The sequence below is a fragment of the Anopheles darlingi genome, chromosome 3, assembly GCF_943734745.1.
Source record: "Anopheles darlingi chromosome 3, idAnoDarlMG_H_01, whole genome shotgun sequence".
NCBI classification, from domain to species: domain Eukaryota; kingdom Metazoa; phylum Arthropoda; class Insecta; order Diptera; family Culicidae; genus Anopheles; species Anopheles darlingi.
In genome coordinates, this window is record NC_064875.1 from 26,545,781 (window position 1) to 26,568,938 (window position 23,158).

Genomic DNA, 23,158 nt, shown 5'->3' on the forward strand with positions numbered 1-23,158 from the left:
ATCTATGCGAATCCTAATCCATACTTGAAGCAAGGAGATTTGAAGAACCAAGAAAAGTTTTAGCGATACAATAACTGCCAAAAAAGCATAAAAACATGCAATTATGTGTTGCATATAAAGAAAAGCATTGGAAATGTACTCTAAAATTTCCATCACAACAAACGTTCTAGCAAATTATCCAAGGGGGTTAGAGAAGTAATAATATAATTTCTTAACGAATAATATAATTGCTTAATCGAATATAAAACAATAAGTTTAAAGAGCGAAACGAGAAAATAAGAGAAGATAATAAAGTTTTGAAAAAGTGAATAATGAAAACGAAACAGCTTAAAAATGAAAAATTACATGTATTAATGTAACGACCATATTTGAAAAACTAAAATTCATTCACGAGAATCTTGTAAAAAGCGAGAAAACAGTTGAAACAGTTTAAGAAAAGTCTATTGCGCAATGTCTGCTAGCACGCGCAAAAAAAAAAACATAACCAACCCACCATAATATCCTAGTTCAAAAACGACAAAAAAACCAAGAAGATCAAACTGGATTAAAAATAGTCAAAAAAAAAACAGCATGACAAGCGCTTCGTTGCGACACGCAGTGGACTGTAGCTGCTGCGGACCGCCTCGTGTGCGCCCCGCGTTTCGCTCGCTCAAGCGGGCCTCTCTCTCTCTCTTTTCCGAGCAAACATTTATCATTCCATTTCAATTTCGATTCGTCTTGGGGAGTTGATTTATTCAGGTGACTTAATTGGGAAGACTTCTAATCGATTTCTCGACCTCACCACCGACGGCCTCCTTCCCTAACCGCTGACAGTGCGCGTACCGTACCAGCGCGCATTTCGATTCCGTTGCTCAGCAACAGCAAATGCCGCCCAGTCGGACCAGAGTACACCAAATCGTCTTGGAGCTGTAGGGCGCGAGGCGCGCGCGTGTATATCGCGGTTCCTTACGCACGCAGCAATTTGTTACCGTAAACGCAATTGATTTTTGTTTTTTCCACTTCCACTGCCCTGGACCTGTGTGCCCATGGTTTGTTGGTTTGTGGCCGCATTGGCCTCGGTCGAGTGCCCCGGTCGAGGATTAGTTCATTAGCCGCGGATGAGATGAAAGATCGGAGCAGGCCGGGGTGGTGGTTTATCCCTTTTTGCTCTCCCGAATGCGTGTGTGTGTGTGTGTATGTTGCAACCACGCGGCTGCCGGCGAGGTAAGCGTCCAATGATCTCATAATACAGTTACGTTTATAGCCAGCAGTCAGTCGGGCACACTCCCGGGGGAATCGGAATCCAAGGCAAAGTATCGAACGCGCAAAAATATGGCCAAATGGCATAAGAATTGTGAATAATTAATTAATCATCCCTGCGAATTGGGCATCGAAATGGTTCGCCCCGAGTTGCGTACCATTTGGTGGTGGTGCTGCTGCTGCTGCAGCTGTTCCCGGTACTCCCTCCAATCAATCAATCAGCTCGTGAAGCAAGTATAGCAGCCGGGGAGGTTTTCGCGAATGACGAATTCACCCTCCCCGGAAATACACACACACCGTCGAAACCTTGTAGCGTTTGTAGCGCAAAATATTGCTGACCATTACAGACAGACAGACAGATGACGCCCAAAACGGGGAGGCGCGATCGCGTAAGATGGATCACGTCCGAGCCCTCCCCGTTTAGCCCGAAGGATGAGTCACTAGTTCGGTTCTCGGTCCTCAAAGGGGGCTCGCCGAGCTCTTGTTTGTTTGGATGATTCACCACCAGACCGGACCGGAAGCGATGCAGATTCTTTGGGCATTGCGTCTCTTGGAAGCGCATTCCGTAGTCGAACTCAAAAGTTGGATGAAAGGCCAACGAATGTTTTGTGAATCAGACCATTTGCCTTCTTCAAGATATTCCTTTTCATACACAGACGGCTCAAACACCGGGAAACATCGTTTCGCGTCCGTTATTGAAAGGAGAATTGCCCTACAGGTTGCACGTTTTCTGGCTTACACAATGCATCTGAGGATCGACATACCCGCCGCCGACCGACACGACTGCTGCTGTTGCTGCCGCTGCTGCATTGTTACCGTTTTTTTCCCCTTTTCATTTCGAGAAAGTATCATAAAATGAAGTCATCAATACGTTTACTACCGTGAAACGGATTCCCCCCCTCCGTTGATTGACTGCCACTCATGTTCGTGCTCGTCGCTGAAGTCAAGCGCACTAGCACCATAAGCGCTCCCTGGAGGGCAAATCAGACTGACTATTGGGCCCCTCTGAAATGGGAGCTTCCCCGCGTATGTTTCCCCCGAAAAACTATCCAAAGCACAACAAAAACATCTACAACAACAACAAATGCACATCAGACTTCCAGGCGATTTTTCAATCCGGACCACCAGATGACCATAAATCACGAGCCTTCGAGTTCGCTCGTACAACAAAAGGGCACGATGATCGTCTGTGCAGAGGCTGAGCATCGTCCCGTCATCCCATCATCTGGGAGCCGCCAGAGAGGCATGTTTCATGCTTCAAGCATACCTTCAATATCTGGCGGCTATATGTAGCAAAGGAAGAGATCTCCGCTGCATTGTAACCGATTTGTCCTGGAGCGGCCGCCACATCATCGTCATCATGATGCCCCTGTTAATGTGCACAACGAGGTGGTTGGGCACAAGACGCATGGAAAGTGAAAAAGGGCCACCACTCGGACGGCTCCGGTCGCCGCATTGTCACGATTCCACCGAACGCGCGTCGTGCAGAGCGCGTCCTGTCTGCAATGTTGAGGTGCTCGTGGTAGAGAGAAGTCGTTGGATAGAGAGAAATAGTTTGCTTCAAGAAATTATTAGATAATTACCTCGATCGCTCGGCATCACGACGATGCCATGACGATGTACAGGCGCGACACTGTCTAGACAATGGTCGCCAATGGTCCAACCGTTTGTTCCAACTAACGGTCCCCAATGCTGGCGGCGGCATGTTGGATAAAAGCAGCGGCAGATTCGAGGTGCGGTGCGATCACAAAGGAAGCGGCAATCGTCAGTCAGTATTAGAAGCATGATGTGTGATCTTCCGGTAAACGGTCTAATAGCGCTCTAGATGTCTAGAACAAGTTCGCGAATCAGGTCTTAAGGGGGGGGGGGGGGGGGGCTTAGGTATTTTATTTTGTTTGTTTCTTTTATTTTTTTATGAGTGCTTATGCTTTTAAGAGTATTGTGTAAATTATTTGGATCAATCGAAGCCAAACTGACAAAGATATTGATTTTTGAAGTTGCGAGATGCATTGAGCTTTGTATGAAAGTCAGTATTAATACAAGGTTAAATGCATCTCGCAACTTAGAATCGCGTTTCCCAAAAACTACGTTTTCAAAGACGGTGCCCATCGTAGCATAAAAACTACTGGACCGATCGATTTGAAATTTTGAACATTAATCTTCATACTATTTTTCTTAAATGCTTTTTTTAATTATGTAAAACTCGTTTTTAAGGCAACATCGAAAAACGCATCACTTTTTCAACTTTAAAAATCTGCCAAAAATCGAAAAATAGGAAATTTAACAAAACCTCGACAGGGCTACCTGGAGAAATTGATAATCTAACAAAAGAACATTCATTTGTACATTTCTGAGGTCCAGGCACGTGACAACGATGGGCACCGCGAAAAGTATATTTTTGCAAACTTGCCTTTCTGAATTGAATGCCATGAACGTTGCTTAGATCAAATCTTCCCCAAAATAGAACCATATATTCTTGAAAAGTTGTAGTTTAATATGATATTCACTTGAAAAAATAAAATTGAATGGTTTCATCACTAAAAATCGTCAAAAATAAGCCCTTTTTTGGCCGGAAATAACCAACGCTCCCCCTTAAAGCTTGGATCACTTTGCATGGAACGAGTGTATAACGCTATGGGATTCAATACATATGCATGCAATTGGAAAACTTTTTTGAGAGGAATCAAAGGTTTTTCCAAAATATTACATAAAAAAATATGGAATGAAATTCTTTTGTTTTCGATTCAACATACTCTCTTCACGCTAAGTCATTCAATTTTTCATCTAAAGGATATTATAGACCACTACACATTCCATCTCCAGTTTCCTATTCTTCAGCATGCAATATTTGTCTATTGAAGATGCCTGAGAACATTTTGATGCATTCGGTCAGCTTTTTCTTTTATCCGCACATTCTTTTCCCTGACGCACTTCCTGTAATAACAGGTGGTTATATAACATAATCATTTATAGCACTTCATGAATACTACAAAACCGTTTCTCGAGTCTATAGTTTTTGTGCTACTTCCGAATGGTTTATTTGGTCACAAGTTTGTTCTGATTGTATTGCTCACAAATACTCAGGTTCCCGAGAACGAGAACAAAGATCCCGAAAAATCGCGTGTAATTCGTGAAACGATCCTCGAAAATAAATAGTTCTGGCTTTCTCTTAAAATTAAGCATCGATGAATGATCGATAAAGGTATCCCTCGAATTTCCTCAGCATGTAGCAGTATTGCTTCCTAATACTTGTTGCCTTTCTGGTCAAAGGTTCATCTCAAGGTAAAGTAGTAAGTATCCAAAATGAGGAAATATTTTATCACAAAATATTGACACCGGGCTTTGCAGCATCTAATTTGCAGTTGCAGCATCCAGTGCAACGCTTCATAAGGCTATCCTTATGCTTATTACTCCACAAAGTACTCTTGGAATAAGAAAACACCGAGTTGACCTATTTCCATATGCCATTTCTTCCTCTGCTTTATGAGTATCATAGCAACGCGATAGAATTAGGTACGATAATGTTTCGTGATTTGATCTTCGTTCCAAGCAATCTCATTCTGACGCAACGATCCCTCGCTTGGCGCCATTATCGCCCAACAATGCCAACAATCAACCGCCATCGAATTAGGTCATCCGGTGGTGCCAGGCGAAAGGACAACACAAAAACACAGCATCTTGTTATCTATCGCCCGTTGCACGTGGCCGAAGCGCAACTGAAGCAGTTCCGTTTTGTTTAATACCCCTCCCTGCAGGAGACTGCAGACAATCTGAATGCACGCCATTGCCGGTGGCCGGTGCGCTGCTTTAATTAAATCTACTCTACATCTACGCGCCCGACGCGATGTCGCCATGCGAATGTCGCTCATAAACTCATTACCAACAACAAAAACAGTCCCTGCGGGGGACACTGCCTTCACTGCCTTCGTTGCACGAGGGCAGCGGCTAGCGTCATCGCTAGAAAGGAAAGTAGACGTCTCTCTCTCTCTCTCTTTCTGTACCTTCTTCTCTTCCCTCTGGGAATCGTTAAGGACCTCGTCACTGCAAAAGCACGCTGCTGTGACGCTTTTCTTGACTCTACAGCAGCAGCAGCAGCAAGGTTTTCCCGTGAAATTGAGATGGCCGGTGTGCACCGCCACCGCGGTAGGTTGGTTGAAGATGGGTGGCCTTGGTTAAATGGGACCTTGGTTGTAATTTATTTACTTAAAACACCACCACCACCCAACCCGTAATGGATGATGGTGCAACGACGGAAGGAACGATGTTCCGCCCCGGGGGGGTGCAATCCTTTGCGTATATATCCTTTCCTTTTCCATTCATTCCTTACTTTTTGCTAGCCCCGTAGATACCCGGTGGTAGTCGGAAGTCGATTTTATTCGACGCCGTAAAGTGGTTCGGTTTATCTCCGCAAGCGTAATTAATTCAATTTTAGAATCTTTTTAACAGCCCGTAGACGGACGTGGCTTCTGGAAGAAGTAGGAAGAGAAGGAGGTAGAAAAGGGCGATGGGAGGGGTTGGAAAAATCGTCCCGGACGTTATGCGCTGGAAATGAAAAAAAAAAACGTCTTCCCGAATGATTCACCGACTGCAGCAAGCACGCGTTCCTCTGCATTATCCTTCCCTGGAACTGGCGCAAGTATTGGAGAAACTTTTTTCCTCTACGAAACAAAGCGTCTCGTTGGTTTCGCTGACTGGAAAAATGGGGATTAAGTTCTGTTCCCTGAGCCGAGGAGGAACAATAGCAATTACGGGATGCTGGATGGAGTTGGGGCACAAAGCCCCCGTCCCCGCGACCGGTAATTGGTTATGAAGGATTTAATTACGCCAACATCACACAGCAAAGCGTAAGCTCTGCAGAAAGCAGAGAGAGAGCCAAGGAAAGGAGAAGAAGGAGTGTAAAATTCTTATGGAAATTTCCCGCAACAAAAAGCCAACAAAACGGCCCTCGCTGCCGTTTGGTTTCCGCCAAATTAATGGCTCGGTTCATTCTTTCGTGCCGACAAAAGACAAAAGAGCCTCGCGAAGGGAAATTCCAATGAGAAAATGGTCGATGCTTTTTACGAGGCTATGATAGTGCGGTGTGGTGAAAAGGGGGCTTTTATGATTCAATTTTCGAAACCATGCCCTTATCGCTAGCAGCTCCGCGAATCATGATTTATCGGCGCTGCAGCTCCCCACCCCGTTCTGCGTAGAAAAGTTGTACGGTTATTAACTGCGTCCGAGGCCGGGAAGATACGCAGAGTTCAGGGTAATTAATGATGCGAGGCCGCTGAGTGCAGTGCAGTGCGAGTGTATTGGTTTGTTGGAACTGGGAGAGCCGAGCTGCTAACGTTTGCTAATGATGATATGGATATCAAATACCGAAGTAACACTAGCTCTAGCTAGCTAGCTGATGAATTGTGCTAACCATGTGGTGGCACATAATTCGTCGTCCTAATTAGATGTTTCGATGAAAATGCAAGCTTGCGAGCACGAGCTATTATCCGACCAGCAATGTTAGTGCAACTCATCATTAGACCCTGTAATGGATGCGGGACATAAATTATTTAGTTGGTTGTTTTGAGGGATGCGTTTCGCCGTTTTTTCAAATCCTTTTAGGGATCCCACTCGTAATGTAAACAGGAATGGAAATGAAAATGAAAATTCCAATGCAAAAAGGATTTAATTTCATAGCCTTGCACAGTAGGCCTGTAATAAATAGTATGAAATTTTGAAAACGAAACTAAGCTGCCATAACCGGTGCGAACATTCCTGGAATTCGGGTACAAAAAATTGAATTGGTTCCATTGATGTCAATATTGGACCAGCTATGCAGCGTTTCGAATTTCATTTCCTGCGTACATTCGGAACGCTCTATTGATTATTGCGTGCGTAGTATTTGTTATCCATTTTTCATGCGAATTCCAGTTCGTTTTGATTGTAGACCAAATGTTCGGCATGAACTTCAAGTTCGCTGGTTCACAACCAGAACATATGTCTCAATTAAAGCTTGTATGATTCTGTCGGGATTTTCCTCTGAATACCCACTCCTCTGTCTGTTGACGTCATGGAAGCGACATCTCTTTCTTCATAATTGCTTCAAGTGGAACATGCGATGTCGCATTCTTGGCAGATAACTCTCGGGGAATGTCTCCAAATTCTGTAGAAGTTTCTTCTTTGCGTGAAACTCGAGCAGTGCTTGCAATTGAGGATAAACCGAAATCAACTAAGCAGAATCATTCCACTTCTCGAAACCACTCATCCTCAAGTTAAAAAAAATTGCTACAAATTGCAGGAGGGAATTAAACTTTTCACATTCGTCGAACGTCAAGCACTTGCGTCAAGTAAATTGGTGTGAAATAAACCACATTCCTGAGTACTGACCGTTGGTGAGAGATCTGCTACAATCTTCAAATTCCTCTTCGCCGATTCTCACCAGACTGAAGATACTTTTTCCGCTTTTTAATGCTAAACATCAACCGCTGAGGATGAAGAATTACGATGCCCCGATGCACGCCCTCGAGCCGATAACCGTGGATAGAATCTAATCTTCTCTCGACGCCCTGAAGGCCTCAAGCTCCAGCGTCAAAGTCTAACCAACGGCAACAGTGCAACATGGACAGCGTCTTACCGACCTACCAAGGAACCGACACACCGATACCTAGCCGGGAACACCATTCTTTTGCACTTTATTATCTCGCTCGCTGTAAACATATCAGTTCCGTGCACGTATCGTGAGCGTGCGCGAGTGTAAGAAAGACTAAACGTCTCCCCTTCCCTTCCAGGTCCACGTCCCAGCCCAGCGGTATGCAAAAGAACAAGAGGTCAAATCAAGCCAGCCAGCGCTCACCAACCTAACCCAAGAACCCATCAAGACGCCGAGTGCCGAGCTCGAGGTGAGTCTCGGTGATCATCGAGCACGGGCATGCAGGCACCGAGATAAATCAATAAATGCTGTACGAGATTGTAGCAGCCATCCGGACGCTGTTGGCCGGACGATATCCACTTCCAAGGTAATCTATCCCCGGTCCGGTCTGGTCTGGTCCGGTCTGGTCTAGACCGTCAGATCATCAGAACAGCGACGCAGACGGAGTTGACCACAAACGGCGAGTTACCGGGCTGACCCCGGACAATAGCAAAGAAAGGTAAGGCTTAAAGGTAAGGAAAAGGGAAAAGGGTGGAAAAGGAGGAGTACCCCCCCCCCCCCCTTCGTCCTTCGGATCATACTGAGCTGAGCATAATAGGGATCACTTGTCTCCTTCTCTACCGCGCGCCAGCCTTAAGAATACCCCAACATCACTCCGCGACCAACGACGACGATGATGATGATGATGATGATTTGATGGTCGATACCGGGACGGGGAGGGGGCCGAGAGGCGATCCATTCGATCGAACTACTCGATCATTGGAACCATCGGAGTGAACAGCCTCATGGATGGATCGAATGGAATGGGGAGGCCTGGACTGGTTTATTGAGTGATTAAGTATTATTTAATTGATGTTTGACGCTTGTAGGGTTCGCGATCAACCATAAGGGGAGCGGAGGGTAGCGCTGCATGTGGCCGCCACCATCACCACTGGATGACCCCTGGCCGGCGCTCAGGTGACTCCGGACCGGAGGACCGGACCGGTGAGAAGGACGCCAAGCATTCACACGTTGACTTGATCCGATTGAGCACCGAGCACCGGGCATCGCAGTATGCTGCATGGATGATGTTCATCCATTTTTTTTTGTTTGATTTAGAATTGATGTTGATTTATGTTTTCGCGCCCGAAGTCGGGGTTTTGTGCGGTGCAACTCCGCGACGTATACGCGGTTGCTGCCACCGATCGCACTGTCTAAGAAGAAGTCCCAAAAAAGGGGGTCGAGTCGAGGCTTTCACCCAGAACAACGGTCACAGCCACAGCAGTTCTGAGCCACCGCCAACAGCAACAACAATCGGTCGATGTCGAATTCGGGGAAATCCAAGGAGGCCTCGCAACGGGTTCAATCAATCAAAAAGCTGTGAAAGCTCGAGTGGCTCATTTGGAAGCGATTCCTCTGGTGAGGAAAGTGTGACTTCAAGAGGGCCCACTCGAGAGGTTCTTCCAACCTCTACACGCACTTGCCGTTGTACGCGAGTTGTACAAAAAAGGTAAACAAAGTCGAAGACGAAGACGAAGACGAAGAAGAAGGTGTCTGGGTGTCACTGGCCCCGCAGTTACCGCGGTGCCAGCAGGTCGTTAAAGCAGTGCAGGGTGTTAATGCTCACTCACCTGCTCCTGAGAGCGGGCGAGAGATTGTAAATAATTAATTACCAGCATCGTGGATGGGATTTCAATCGACTTTTGGCGACCAAACCTGGTGTGCGATGGGGGGGGGGGGGGGAATTGACTTCTTCTGCAGAAGCTCCCACGGTAGTAGTGGAGGACATCGGCCTCCGGGTGTCGTCTTCTGTTGCCGTTGCTGCTGCTGCTCGGCAAGTCAAGGAACTCATTAAAGAGGAATTTACAATTTATTGCCTTGGCCTCCCTGGGCAGGTGGAAGGCGGAAGAGAGTGTGCGAAGAGGAAGCAATGCTTCAATCTCGTCCCTGGCGCATCATTGCATCGATTGCCATCGATTCTGACACCCGCTCTCCATGGAGAGGTCTTCGGGGCACGAGCTTTCTCGCGAATGTCGACCAATGTCGACCAATTAGAAGCAGTGTGCAGACGCATGCAGAATCATGTCGTGGCCAGAAAGTGTGCGGCATAAGAAAGGATCATAAAACGGTCTCATTTAGTCTCTTTCGTGTGTGTGTGTGTGTGTGTGCCCTTCTTGAGACTTTTACGGTTTATGGAAACGTCCAAGAGAAGTTGGCGTCCATGTTGTTCCTGAACCCATTTACAGCCATACAGCCACCGTCGCCGCACACTGTGATCTCCAGTGCACACACTCCATAGCAACAATAGGAACCGAACTAGGGAGTGCGGTGGTAGTAATCCTTACACGGCATTCGTTGACCATCGCGATGACGACGCATCCGTCAGAACGAAACGTTTGATGCTCTCCCCATCTCTCTCTCGAGCAACCTTTGCCACGAAGGAATCGATCGAATCGAATCCGACAAAACCGTGCAAAACCGTCATCGTCGTCGTCATCGTCGTCGTCGTCTTCTGGCCAGGTTCGCTAGCTGCAGGTTGCTGGCTGCCTGCTTCAATCTCGCTTTATTTATTGCTGAGTCTGCAAAACCGTCAACCACCACGGTGACCATCATCGTCACACACGGAGAACAGCATCGCCGCGGTCGCGGTCGTGGTCGTGGTCGCTGTTTCTCGTAATGAAAATTTATGGCAATAAATCAAAAATTAAATTCTTCCTTTGGGTCGGAGGGCTCCTTCCCCCTCTAGCGGGGTCTCGAGAGCATCAACAACGAAACCCCGCGGGACGAACCCCATAAAAACCGTGGAAAAACGGTCCCTCCCCGCAACCGGCAAAAGCTCGCCTTAAACAGCAAGAATGAAGATGTCCGGTTGCAGTACCAGCAGCACCATCAGCAGCACCAGCACCAGCACTGACACCCAAGCGAAAGGCTTGTCGTGTGTGTGTGTCAGGTGGCTTAACATTATGGTCGCGGCGTGACCACTGGCATCACTGGGTTCCTTCCTAAATAAAGTTGTTTGTTGCATTACCATAGTCATCTTGAAGGGGTGCAGCGTGTGTGTGTGTGTGTACGTGTGTAGATCGTGGACCGATCGTGTGCTGGATGGTGCTCCGGGCATGACAATAAGCAGAGTTAATTGTAAAGGAACCATTTCTTTCTCCGGGGTTTCCTTCAAAAGAACATTCTCCGATCTTAACCGTTACCTAGTCGGTTGGGGTTTTGAGATACAGTAAGTAAAAGTTTTTGCTGGCAAGAAATGCTTTCCTGATGCTGCATACTTGTTATGGATTGTTACGGTTGGTTAAGCTTCAAACTGATATGACAAGATTATTATTCATACACTAAAACATGCAAAATATTTATCGAAATAAAAATCGTATCACCACGAGTGAGTGCTTTAACATTTTAGTAATTTGTCTAGATCCTAAAAGTGTTCTGGATGGATTTAAAATTGTAAGCATATTCGAGATAACTACTACTCTAACATTTTTGCAGCTTGGGTGTTTTACAACTGACAAATTATGTTTTCGATCGCATAATGATCCAAATAATGGAAGTTCTAAATGAAAATTAATGGAATTTAATCATAAAACCATCCGTTTCACTTTTTTTAAATTATAAAACTGTTTTATGGAATTTAATTTTGACTTCATTTTGATTGCAATCAAAACCGATTGAAGCTTTGCTGAAATCAGCAACATGTTGGCTCTTTACAACGGCAGAGTTTGAGAATAATATATCGGCATCAGTGTCAACGATTATATTTATCAAAATTAATTCTATTTCGAACGAAAATAGGTTCAGTTGAACTTTTTTTCAACGATATAGGACATCACAGCACATCAATACTACGTTTGTATAAAGTGGGATGTTTTAAACCATTTCTGATCCACAAATATTTACAAAAAAGTTACCATCCTCTTTTTGCAATTGAAAATAACATGTTTTAACAAATTATTGCCAAAATAACATGCTATTATTGGTTTTGTCTTATTTAGTGTTTAGAGACTAACATTTCAAATCTCTTTGGATGATATTTTTCCATCCTTTCCATCTATTTTGATTTTTATATTTCCGCTTTCTTGGGTAATTTCCAATACATGTATGTTGATGTAGTTGATAATGATGTTTTCATGATTTTTTCACTTTCGAATAACCTACTTTTGCTATTTTTAGGATCTTTTAATCGATTCAATATTTCTAAACTAATTACCACTGATTGACTGTTCACTAAAGTTATCAACACAGGAATAAATAATAACAAATACTGGAAAAAAGACCGTATTTCGTTGAATACATTTTATCGGTGTGAATTGAAACAAGAATACCTTTGGAATGCGCATTGTTCAAGTGCAACAAAAATCATTTGAAACAAATAATTTTACATGTCAGCTCCACTATTGCCTGCAATTTTCTCACTTTCTAGAAATGAATGCAGAGTTCTGGACTGAATTAAACAGAGCGATTGAACTAATTAAGTGCAACAATTAACACAAATTTCAAAGAAATTATCAATCAACTCATAGTTGAACAAAACAAAATTATGCTACTCCCAGCAGCATAAAATGCAGTAGCCTACGTTCAATTATAGCATCCATTTTGACCCCCTCCCCCTAACAGGCTCTCGATTCGTCGTCGCCAACGGAAGTGCCACCCGATGCGTTTTCGATCACTGAATACCGTTTTCACTCGATTTATCCCGGGAAATTATGCTCGACCGCTCCACAAGCGCTGGCGCAACGGCCGGCAATGGAGCACACAAATCCATCTAGAATTGGATAAAACGTTCGTGATGTGTAGTGCCATTGTGTATGTATGCCTGCGTGCGTGTGTGTGTGCGCTGTATGTCGACTGCACGCCGACGTTTATCGCACCAGCGCCATCTCTCTGCCTCTGGTGCTGGCCAAAAACGCATCGTGCCCCGATAATCGTGCCTATGCTGAATGAAGCGCAGCTCCGCGTCGTTCATTTCAAAGCTCGCCAAGCGACAATAAGTGCCGGTTCACGCCCCCTACCCCTCACACACCCGGACACCCCCAAGGGAGGGGGTTTCAAAAACGTTCTGCAACATGATCCGCGTCACGCTCGCGCATCACGTGCAGCGCCCGCGATATACACCGCGATGCTCCTGATGATGGGTTTTTGATAACAGTTTTCGGTGGCGAAGGGGTGGCGAAGGGGTTGGCGAAGGTGTATCCTCTTCCCGGTGTCCTGGTGTCCCGCCGTGCAGTGGCCGCTGCGCCGCTTCCGCACCCGGTAGATGCTGCTGCTGCGGTCATGCAGCGATCCGAGAGAGCATAAAACTCGATTAGTGCCTGTCACACACTCCGAAATCGAATCGAAACGAACGAACGAACGAACGAACGAACCGTTCCGTTCCGTCACGCCGAATGTCATTCCGAAATCGAGAGGCCTCAATGGGCTATCGAATCGAATCATCGGCGCGCTTCAAACCCTGCATCCACCACCTAGCAAACACCCGAAAGGGGAGTGGAGAGGTTGCGTTCTAGCGAGCATCAACCATTGCCTGGCCATTGCCATCCTGACCGCCGCGTTCGCGTGCTTCGTTGCGTCCGAGAATGTAGCGATTGCATCCAATGGACGCGCGCGAGGGCCGAGATACTCGAGAAGAGCTGAGCTGCCCAAGTATCACTCACCTCTATTGGTTTCACAGATCCACCATCCAGAGGTGCTGCTTCTTCTCTCCGAAAAAGAAGCAAAAGAAAACCGAAAAAAAACAACTCGCGATCCATGGCGAGTCCGAGTGTCAATGTCCGTGTACGTGGCGCAAGGGTCATACGAAGAAGACGATGCTGCTGATGATGACGGCGATGATGATGATGATGATGAAGCCGTTAGGATGCAATCCTAACGAGCCATCGGTTCCCTCGAAACGCATTCCAGCGGCACTGGTGGTGGTGATGGTGGCAAACGGTCCACGATGTCCGAGATATGATTCAAAAGGGCGCAGCAGCGCAAGGGTCTCGCCACGACATTCGGCCACCACGGACAAACGCGAGGCGTGCGCGAGCCCGGTTCTTGTCATCTGATGGCGGCATCTGGACCTGGTAATTCCGAAGACGGGCACCACACGGCGCGGGAACGAGCGAGACGCGCTTGATGTAATAGGATCACGATGAGAGCGGCCGCGTATCAGCTTCTCAAGCGGATGCCGCTACCCCGGGGCCGCCAGGGATCGGGATCAATGCGCAGCGATTCAAAGTGTTCCCGCCAGCAGCAGCAGCAGCAGCAGCACCGGCGACGGCGGTCTCATCATTCGTCATTCGTCTCGGGGCTGACCGAGACGAGGACCGAGCGATGGCCACGCGTTTTCCCTTTCAATAATATACGGTTCGGTTCGGTTCGATTCGGAGCCATTGTTGGCAGCAGGTGAAGGCAGAAGGCTTGTTAGTAGTAGAGGCTTGATGGCGAGAGGTGTGATGTATTAGCGGTATACGTGTACTTAGAATTCGGAATCACAAAACATGTTGTAGCTACGGATTGCTGACAGGATTGAAGCATGTAGATGTGTACCAACATCATTTCAATCATGAAATGGAGTTTTGATCTTTTCTGAGAAAATGATGAAAACGTTATTCCAGTACGTTTGTCAAGAATTTCTGGTACCTCCATTCAAAAGATTCAAGTCCAATTTGGACTTAGTGAACATTAGATTGTGCGATTATTTTACATTTCTAACATCCATTCCACTTGCTTCTATTTTTGATATGAGTTGAATACTCATTCACTTTAACGGAGATTGTTGCCATAGTAACGGCTATACCGAAGGACCTTTAGGACTATAACAGGATCTTGCTAGTTCTGGCCATAACTTCATTCTAATGGACAGTAGGAGACGCTTCTTCAGACGTTTTTCTCTGTATACTTTCGTTCTAACTGCCTTTTTTCGACAGATGAAATCCTTTATTCGATAGGCCCTGCTATGTCATGTACCTCCTGACGACTACCTGATCTACTCTGCCTTGCCTTAGAGAAGAATTCCATGTCTAGGATCAGTTCAACAAAAATTTTCTCTACTCTAATCATCACTCATTATGCATCCATGGTACATCATCAAAACCTTGATATGTACCTTTCGAGAACAATGTTTGAGCGCAAGGTACTTCTAAAGCATCATTATGAGTTGGTGCAGCTGTCACAGGTATTTCGATAGTCTTCTCAAGATTCTAAGGATGAAAATTCATCCAAGTTTCCTGATGTTGCTTTGATTGTTTTCCATACACCTTAGATCTGCTGCTTGAGGATAACTGTTGTACTTCATAAACATCAAAGCAACATACCGAGATGATCTGCTTAATTTTATGTGCGAAAAGATTTTTTTCATTCAACTGCAACTTTCCACCTGTTTTATGATGAACAGTGATTCCGAATTCAGTGTGGCTCCACCTGCGATACTGCTTAACTTTGAACGACATATAAAAAATTATCAATTCATACCACAATTCCACCTTTCATCGCCAACGACCGGGCGCATTGCGCCGGCACCGGAAAAAAATAAAACCAAAGGTTCAAATGAGCATTGTTCATTTTCACGTATTTCCCATTAACGCCATCGCCGTATCGCTTAATTGAAGTACTGCCTCTCTCGGAAACCCTTTTGTTCTTCGTTGTCTTTTGTTGTCAATGGAAGGACAGCGCAGCGTAATTGCGAAACATGATGAGTTTTTAATTACTTTACTGCGAAAAACACGCAAAGTGCCCAATATACAATATCGTCCCGGGTCAAATGTGGTCCCCGCCGTTGGGTCCTGCGTAATCAATTACATCGATAATGCGAACGAAATCGATGGGACGTATGGAGTGGCCGGCGTTAAACATTGCCCACACAATTACGTGGCCATGTACTTGTCGAATGACACGCGGAATCGAAATAAAAAATGGTCGAAATGGAAAAAAGACATTGTTATGCTGCTCCCTTAGGGATAATAAGTTAGATCCCAGGAATGCTCCCCCCCTCCGAAATGATGCTTTCGCGGTGGTAGCTCGCATAAATCACATCAATCAAAGCTCACCACCGCTTAGCCGCAAATGCACCGTTCGCTAACACCGACTACTCACCGAATTTGACTCGAGGATACCGCGGAGAAGGAGAAACTAGCTCCCAGAAGCTCGCCACCGGTACCAAGATCGCACGGCATTGTGGCTTGTGCAGCGTCGTACGTATTGTGGCGCAGATCACGAGCAAAAGTGTTACACTAATCAGGGAGCCCGGCAGCTCACCGGACGCACCGATGATAAATGATGAATTCGGGGGCATCTATACCGTCGATGATTTGCTTTCTTTTTAAGACCGACCAGTGGGAGGGTGCCGCAGAGAGGCCGCAGAACAGCGTCAAATACGTTGTGACACCCCGGTGCTGTGCCTCGAGGGCCCGCAAGGCATACCGCTACACGTGCTGCATACACCTTCCTCGAGCAGCGTTACTGTTGCTGCCGGGGCTGCTTCTCGATGAAATTAATGATCATCAATCTGGAGCGAATCTGGAGGACGGTATCGAGGTGGTCGCATTTCGAGTAGCCTCATAAGCCCTCACTCTCTCTCTCTCCTTCGTCTAATCTCCTGCACGCTCCTGCGAGTGTATTGCATAAGTAGCATTAGCGCGCTCAGCGAGCCCTATTCCCTTTTTACCCTGGATGGCTTCATTTTGGGACCATTCGACGTCACTTTCAAAAAGGCACATTTTAGGCCAAAGCTCAGGGGCGCGCGCGCGCGCACACCCACCGCAGGTTTCGGTGGCGGCGGACAAATCGGGATCATCAGCGGCATGTCACAAGCGGCGCGATGGCGCGAACTACTCGACAACCCCACGTCTTACTCTCGAAGCCCTTTGACCGCAGACGTCGAGAGGAACGTCGAATTGGAAGATTGGAATCGTCGCGGCCGTCGTCGTCGTCGTCGTCGTCGTCGTCGTCGTCGTCGTCGTCGGGGTTTGAAGCTCAAAAATCTAACCAACAGCGACATGATGGATGGTCACGTCACGGAAGCGTAACAACGCCAACGCCTTGCGAGCGCGCGCGCGCACCTCGACAGTTTGCGCAACAAACTGAGCCAATTCGTGGTGACCCTTGTGACGCCTGGTTTTGCGGCGGGTTCTAAGTGATTCCCATAGCGCACACACACACACGTTCGCCATCTTGCTTCGGGCGACGGTGATGTGATGTGATTAAGCCGTGAGTGGGTCCCTGTCCTGCAACGACGACGACGACGACGACGACGGCGACGTGGCGCGAGAAGTCATCGCTAATTGTAATAAACGTGGCCACAGCCTACTACACCATCGGTATGGAGCATCGGCATTAGAAGGGACTTCTCCGCAAGGCTTCCCTGGAGGTGCTGGTTTTATGGAGAATCGGACCAAAGACTCCTAGACGTCCCACACGCACGTCCCAATGTGGGATGACTTGGTCTAGCCATGGTTATAGTAACTATTTATTTGTATTTCCACATCCCGACAGTACATCCCGGCACTATTCGGAACCTAGCGAGTCAGTTAATGAGGGTTAACTAGTCATCATACAGAGATCGGTCGCCAGAATAAGTTGCACTCCGATGGTGCACCACGATGGAGTTTGTGTTGAAGGACCACTTCCTCGCCATCGTATAGTCGCAACCTCTTGGGGAGGATCGTTCTTCGGGTCTCGTCATTGCGTCGTCGTTCATAATTGCGCTCATCTAGGACAGGACAATGCACAGGACAGGCATCATCATCGTCATGATGTCCGTGGTCTACGGGCCCATGGCAATGGTTAACATTGTGTCGTCCCCCATCTGTACACCAACCATTTTTACGATCGCCACATTAATGGCGCATGTCTTGCTGGCGGTGGGATATTAAAAAAAACAGAACCGTGTAGGCCGAGAGGGACACATGATGGAAGAGTGTTTGAAGCGGTGCTTTATGTTATGGGGATTTGAGGCAGTGGAGCAGGATCTGTTTAAAATAAAACAAAAACCTTCTCAGAGAGAGAGCGGGGACTTCTTGTGTTTGTCTGCGTATCAATCCTGCTCTTAAATTGGACCAACTCTGATCAGGTAGTTGTTAGAAACACGAAGTAAGAAGTTGGTCAGCCTACTAAATACAAGGAGAGAATTGCATAAAACAGCTCTTGAGTAAAAATCTGAAACAACAAATTATAGGCAATTGAAAACTATAATTGTTATTGTCATTTTCATCAGGGCTTTTTGTTTAACTGTCAACAATTTGGCTTCCCCGGTAATAATTAAACTCCATTTGCGTGAAGTATAAATTTAGCTTTATCGGCAGTTTATCTTCAACTATGGTTTAATTTGTTTGTGACAAAACCATCGAACAATTAAAATATGTAAGGGATGGAAGCTATCCTCAACGAAGGTGTAGCTGATTCGTAAAATGCCCTTATTATTTGTATTAATTGGAACAAAATAATGGACTATTTTATACTGAAACTGTTAAACTCCGTCCAGACGATGACGAATGTTGGAGAACTTCTAAATTAAACGTCATCCCATACAAAACCGGCGAGAAGTTATCGCGATAACTGAAATGCACGTGTAGCGAGCGAGCAAGCGAGAACGAGCGAGAACCCCTTTTGGAGCTGTCAAATCGTATGTAAACAGTAGGGCGAGAAAGTTATCGCGATAACTTTGTTGCTCGTCTGGACGGAGTTTTAGAATAAATAAAAAATTGGAGAATTTGATGTCTTAAGGACACAAATCTAGGACATGTTTCATCGTTTCAAAGCTGGAATATTATTCAGTATATCGTTAGGGGTGAATGTAAACGCTATAATTATTGTTACACGTGATAAGCTATGGTCTTAAGATCTTCACTTTTGATATGAGCATAACTAAACTGTAAAAAAGGCACATTCTGGTTTAATGCTGCCTGAACGTTGTAGATAATAATTTCTTCGAAAATTAATAACGATTATTCTGAAACAACTTAAGAAAGCTTGAATAAACTCTAGGAAAGAACAGAAATTTGGAAACATGTTTATAAATAATCCATCTTTGACGAAAAGGGAACAGTAGAGCTGGTAGATTAGGGAACAGTAGAGCAATATATACTCAAACAATAACCTGGACAGAATAAAAACTTTGCAAAACAAATATAAAAGTTAAATTTCTTTATAAATATGCATCTTTCATTTATCCTGCGGGGGGATAAAGCAAACTTTACCAAGAGTATTCCACGTTGATACGCTTTCATTATAAACATTTAGAAAACTTTTTCTCAAAGAACCTTTGCTCGTGAGCTGCCACTAATTGCATCCCGCCTGCATCTCGTTAGTGAATGCCGATGCGATCCAGTATCTTACCCCCGTTAAGTAACTATCGATTTTGACCATAATTGCTCGCTAATTAATTGCCCAAAAAAGGGGTTTTTCCTACATAAAGCGAGTGTACACGACTCACGAAGTTCGCTTTTCGACACCTCGTTGTGCACAAACAAGACACAAAACACTCCTTAAACGCAGCGGAGACAGTTCAATACCACAACCAACCAACCAACCAAACCGCACCCAAAATATTCGTGAATTTCGCTACCACACCAACACACGCGTCACGAGACTCTTCGATCTTATCTCGCTTCGTCTAAGCACGAACCAGAACCACGTTTCCGGGCTTTTTGAACCGTACGGTATCGAAAGGTGCGGACGAAAAAGCTTCCGCCTCTCTCTGTGTCACCCGTCTCGCTGGAGGCCAAAGTTCAAAGTGCACCCAGCGTGGCCACGAGGTAAACTAATGCAAAAGTTCACACCCCCCTCACTCGACGTTCTTGTGTTTGGTTGGCCAACCTCCCCGCCCGAGGGCAGCTGGCCAACCGTAGACTGGAGAGTGTAGAAATTAATTTCATGAAGCCCCCGACCGACTGGCCGCCGCAGACGCCCCTCGGCGCGAGAGTGTGCGGCCAGATTACGTGCCGATGTTGTCGGGAGAAAGCGGGGGGTCCCCCTCCTCCGTTCGTTCGTTCTTTCTCCGACCTCACAGACCGGACGAGCCCCCTCCCCCTCGCTCCCCAAAAAGGTGGCACGCTAGGTCATAAATGACGAAAGTTTTTGCGCTGCACGTTTCTTCGTCACCGAGAATGTCATTTTAATATTCAACCCGACGTGAAGGGGAAAGTTTGCCCGGCGGTACGGGGACAAACGCTACAAAGTTGCCCCAAGTAGAACCCACCGATCAAGGCCGAGACCGAAGACATTCATTGCCGTAAGTCAAACATGGGGACAGAGCAACTTATCGGCAACGGCAGCAGCGGATGCTGTTAATGCGGCAACTTTCGGGCAGCAGCAGCAGGACTCCAATGTGGCGCAATGTTTGCTGATGAGTTAAAGTGGAGGCTTCAGTTTCTGTTGTGAGGAATTTTAAATCAAATTCGCTCCAGGAAGGATACGACGTGCAATGGACTCAGTAGCTCGCAAAAATGGTTTGATACCTGAGCTTTTGGCGAGCTGCAGCAAGCTTTAAAGTCCACTATCGTCGTCTCCGGCCAGATCAGACCGCGACGCGACCAGCCATCATCAATTTAGGATTATTAGAATCGGCGGACCTTCCGGACTTACGACGAATCTTCGCCACGAAAGTTTCGCTCACCGAGTAAACATTCTCGTTAGCTCCACAGGGGGTTAGCTAACCACAAACGCACGGTCTGCTCGGTCGGTGTTTAATAATCCGGAGAGATTTTCGTCCGACAGGCCAACAAGCACGAGCAGGCCCGCAGACCCCAAAAGATCCAAAAGAACCAAAGATCCATCCAATAGTCATCGTTTTTGATGAGAAACTTATTAAATTTCTGATCGAACGGACGCCGTGAAAATCGCCGGGCATGCTCACGCGCTCGCCAGGTTTTTTCGGGGGTTGAGGAACAGAAGGGCAGAGTTCGTTCTTGGTGGCCGGAGGTCGAGAATACTCTGGCCGGACATGGCTGGCTGGCTGGCTGGATGGATGGATGGGTGGCGGGATGATGAAATATTATGATTAATGATGGATTATTTTCGCGCGCGCAATGTGATATTAGGTGACGCGGGAGTGGGCCCGATGGGCGAAACCACCTCGTTACACGTCGCTCTCTGCTCGTCAAGCACCCCCCCCCTGGCTGGTAATTCCGCAGCCGCGCTGCTCTGGAAGCCGGGATTAGGAGGATGGACCCACATTGTTGGAGCACCGAACGCGGCGCATTGGGTACGATGCTGTTTGTTGGCGGGTTTTTTTTTCGCTCCCTTACGATTACAGATTGCGATGCTGAAGAAGATCCGTTTTGGGGCTGGTTGTTGGTGAGTGGTATAAGGTGGGCGGAGGGTCGAAGGTGATTGAACTGCGTTTCGTACGAAACGGAAGCCACGCGATGGGTAAAAAAAAACAAAGCCGCTGAAGTTTAAAAAGATAATTTCAAATGATTCTTGGAACACGAAAAGATCATAACATGCTAATTGGATCAACACACAAACACAGATTAGCGAGCTATAAATGTGAAGATGGTACTATGGGGGCGGTGATGTACGATATCGTAGCCTGTTCAAAATGAAGTTGAGATTTTTCGAAAATGTCTTTTAAGTCCATTCCCTTCCAATCTAGCGATTACTTTGGATATTAAACACTTGGATCAAGGTTATTTACCTTTCGTTTAGGCATTATTCTGTGATACTCAACCGATATCGACACACTCTCTGCACTCAAACCCAAGCGTTATCGTTTCTTTTGTACATGTTTCTAAATATTAGAAAAATAGTCTAAATAAATTAAACTATTATTAATAGGAAAAAGTCAATTATCATCATTTTTTGTCACATGCAGGTGTTGCGGCATTACTAACGTAGTGTTTTTAGGCAAAAAATGGGCATAATTGATCCATTAAGATCGGTTTTTTTTCTTAAAATTTTGACGAATTTCTACGAATTTTCTCATGACAAATGTATAAGCAAAAACATGAAACCAACGGACCAATTGGTATGATATCATTCTCAGTCACTTTTCTTATAAGAATTTGACGATAATATTGCACAGTTCTCTTTTAAAAGCTTAATGTTTTATGCTGGAAGCCCTCCTTTTTATGTTCTAGGAACAATGGTAGCTTCACAGAATGTCGCAATTTCTTTTGGAATCCTTTGTAATACTTCATTCTTATTTACATAAAAAAATCAAAAATAGTTTGCTTCATTTTACCATGGAAAACCAATTGATCGAAAACTTTTAAATCAACGAGCTTTCACTATTAAAGTGAACGTTCAAAATGACTAAAATTCGAACACAGACTCAAACAATGGACTTAGAAGTACAATACCACTCAATACTTTTCCAGCATACCAGGTATACAATCGGTGCTGCTACCACAGCCCAAGCTGGTTAAATATATTAGTGACACAATGACAAACAATCAAATGCCCTCTACATAAACACCGCACAGCATATCGATCACACCGGGCCTCCCCCCGGAGGGGGGTGGTGCCTAGCGCGATTACGATTTATGTTTACTGTGCTTCAACATAAATATCGACGCCATGTTTTTAATGGAGTGTCTACTCCGAACACACCGGGGCCCCCGGGAGGCCCGCCGGTCCGGTCCATGCAATCACTCTCACTCACCGTAATGGCCACGACGGCATCGCATCGCATAAGTCACTGTGCCAAGGTCAACGCAGCACCAACACCGCCGCCGATACTGGAACCAGCCTAATCTGTTCTTACTCCACTTAATCCAAAGAGCCCGTGGCCCCAAAAAGGGCTCCACCGCTCCCCGCCATAGACGATCGATTCTTCATCACCGGAGCCGGTCCGGTCCGGCCGGAGCGATCGCGAGATGGCGCCAATTGACCGGACCCGGGCGATGCATTTCTAATGAACGATTTATGGTTCCCGCGGTTGACCTGACCCCGGCCAATATTTCACAATTCCACTCAGACTCCCAAGACCGGGTCCCAAATTGACTCGAAACCATTCCAATCAAGTCCGAACTGTGTGGCCAGACTCTTCGCTGCTCTGCTCTGCGCGTACGTCAAACGATCGAGTGACCGAGTAAAGGATCGTTACACGCGCGACCACACGGCCGGCCGGCAGCAACAGCAGCAGCAGCAGCATACCATATTGGGAAGGATGGGTCGAGAGGGCCTCGCGAGACCTCCACACTAATTAAGTGTGAAGCTTGCGCGCGCTCGCTCGCGAAGATGATCGCACGTCACGTTGCGATGCGCCTCGCGATCACACGTGGCATCGGGGGCCATTGTTTGCGACGAGCGCGCGCGCGCGCACCATTACAATGAGCAGACCGGACCCGGTCTGAGGTCTAGACAGTCGTAGTTTGAAAGGACAAAAGG

General features: G+C 46.3%; 2 protein-coding genes across 2 annotated transcripts in view; one reads left to right on the forward strand and one right to left on the reverse strand.

Annotated features, from left to right (window-relative positions):
- Nucleotides 1–23,158, reverse strand: part of LOC125954238 (uncharacterized) — a 210,695-nt gene that overhangs the window by 128,059 nt on the left and 59,478 nt on the right. The window lies entirely within an intron of this gene.
- LOC125954270 (protein TIS11) overlaps nt 16,274–23,158 on the forward strand; it is a 449,377-nt gene continuing 442,492 nt past the window's right edge. Inside the window, exon 1 of the mRNA XM_049684424.1 lies at nt 16,274–16,284. The gene's annotated coding sequence lies outside the window, so the exon portion shown is untranslated. The remainder of the gene's footprint in view (nt 16,285–23,158) is intronic.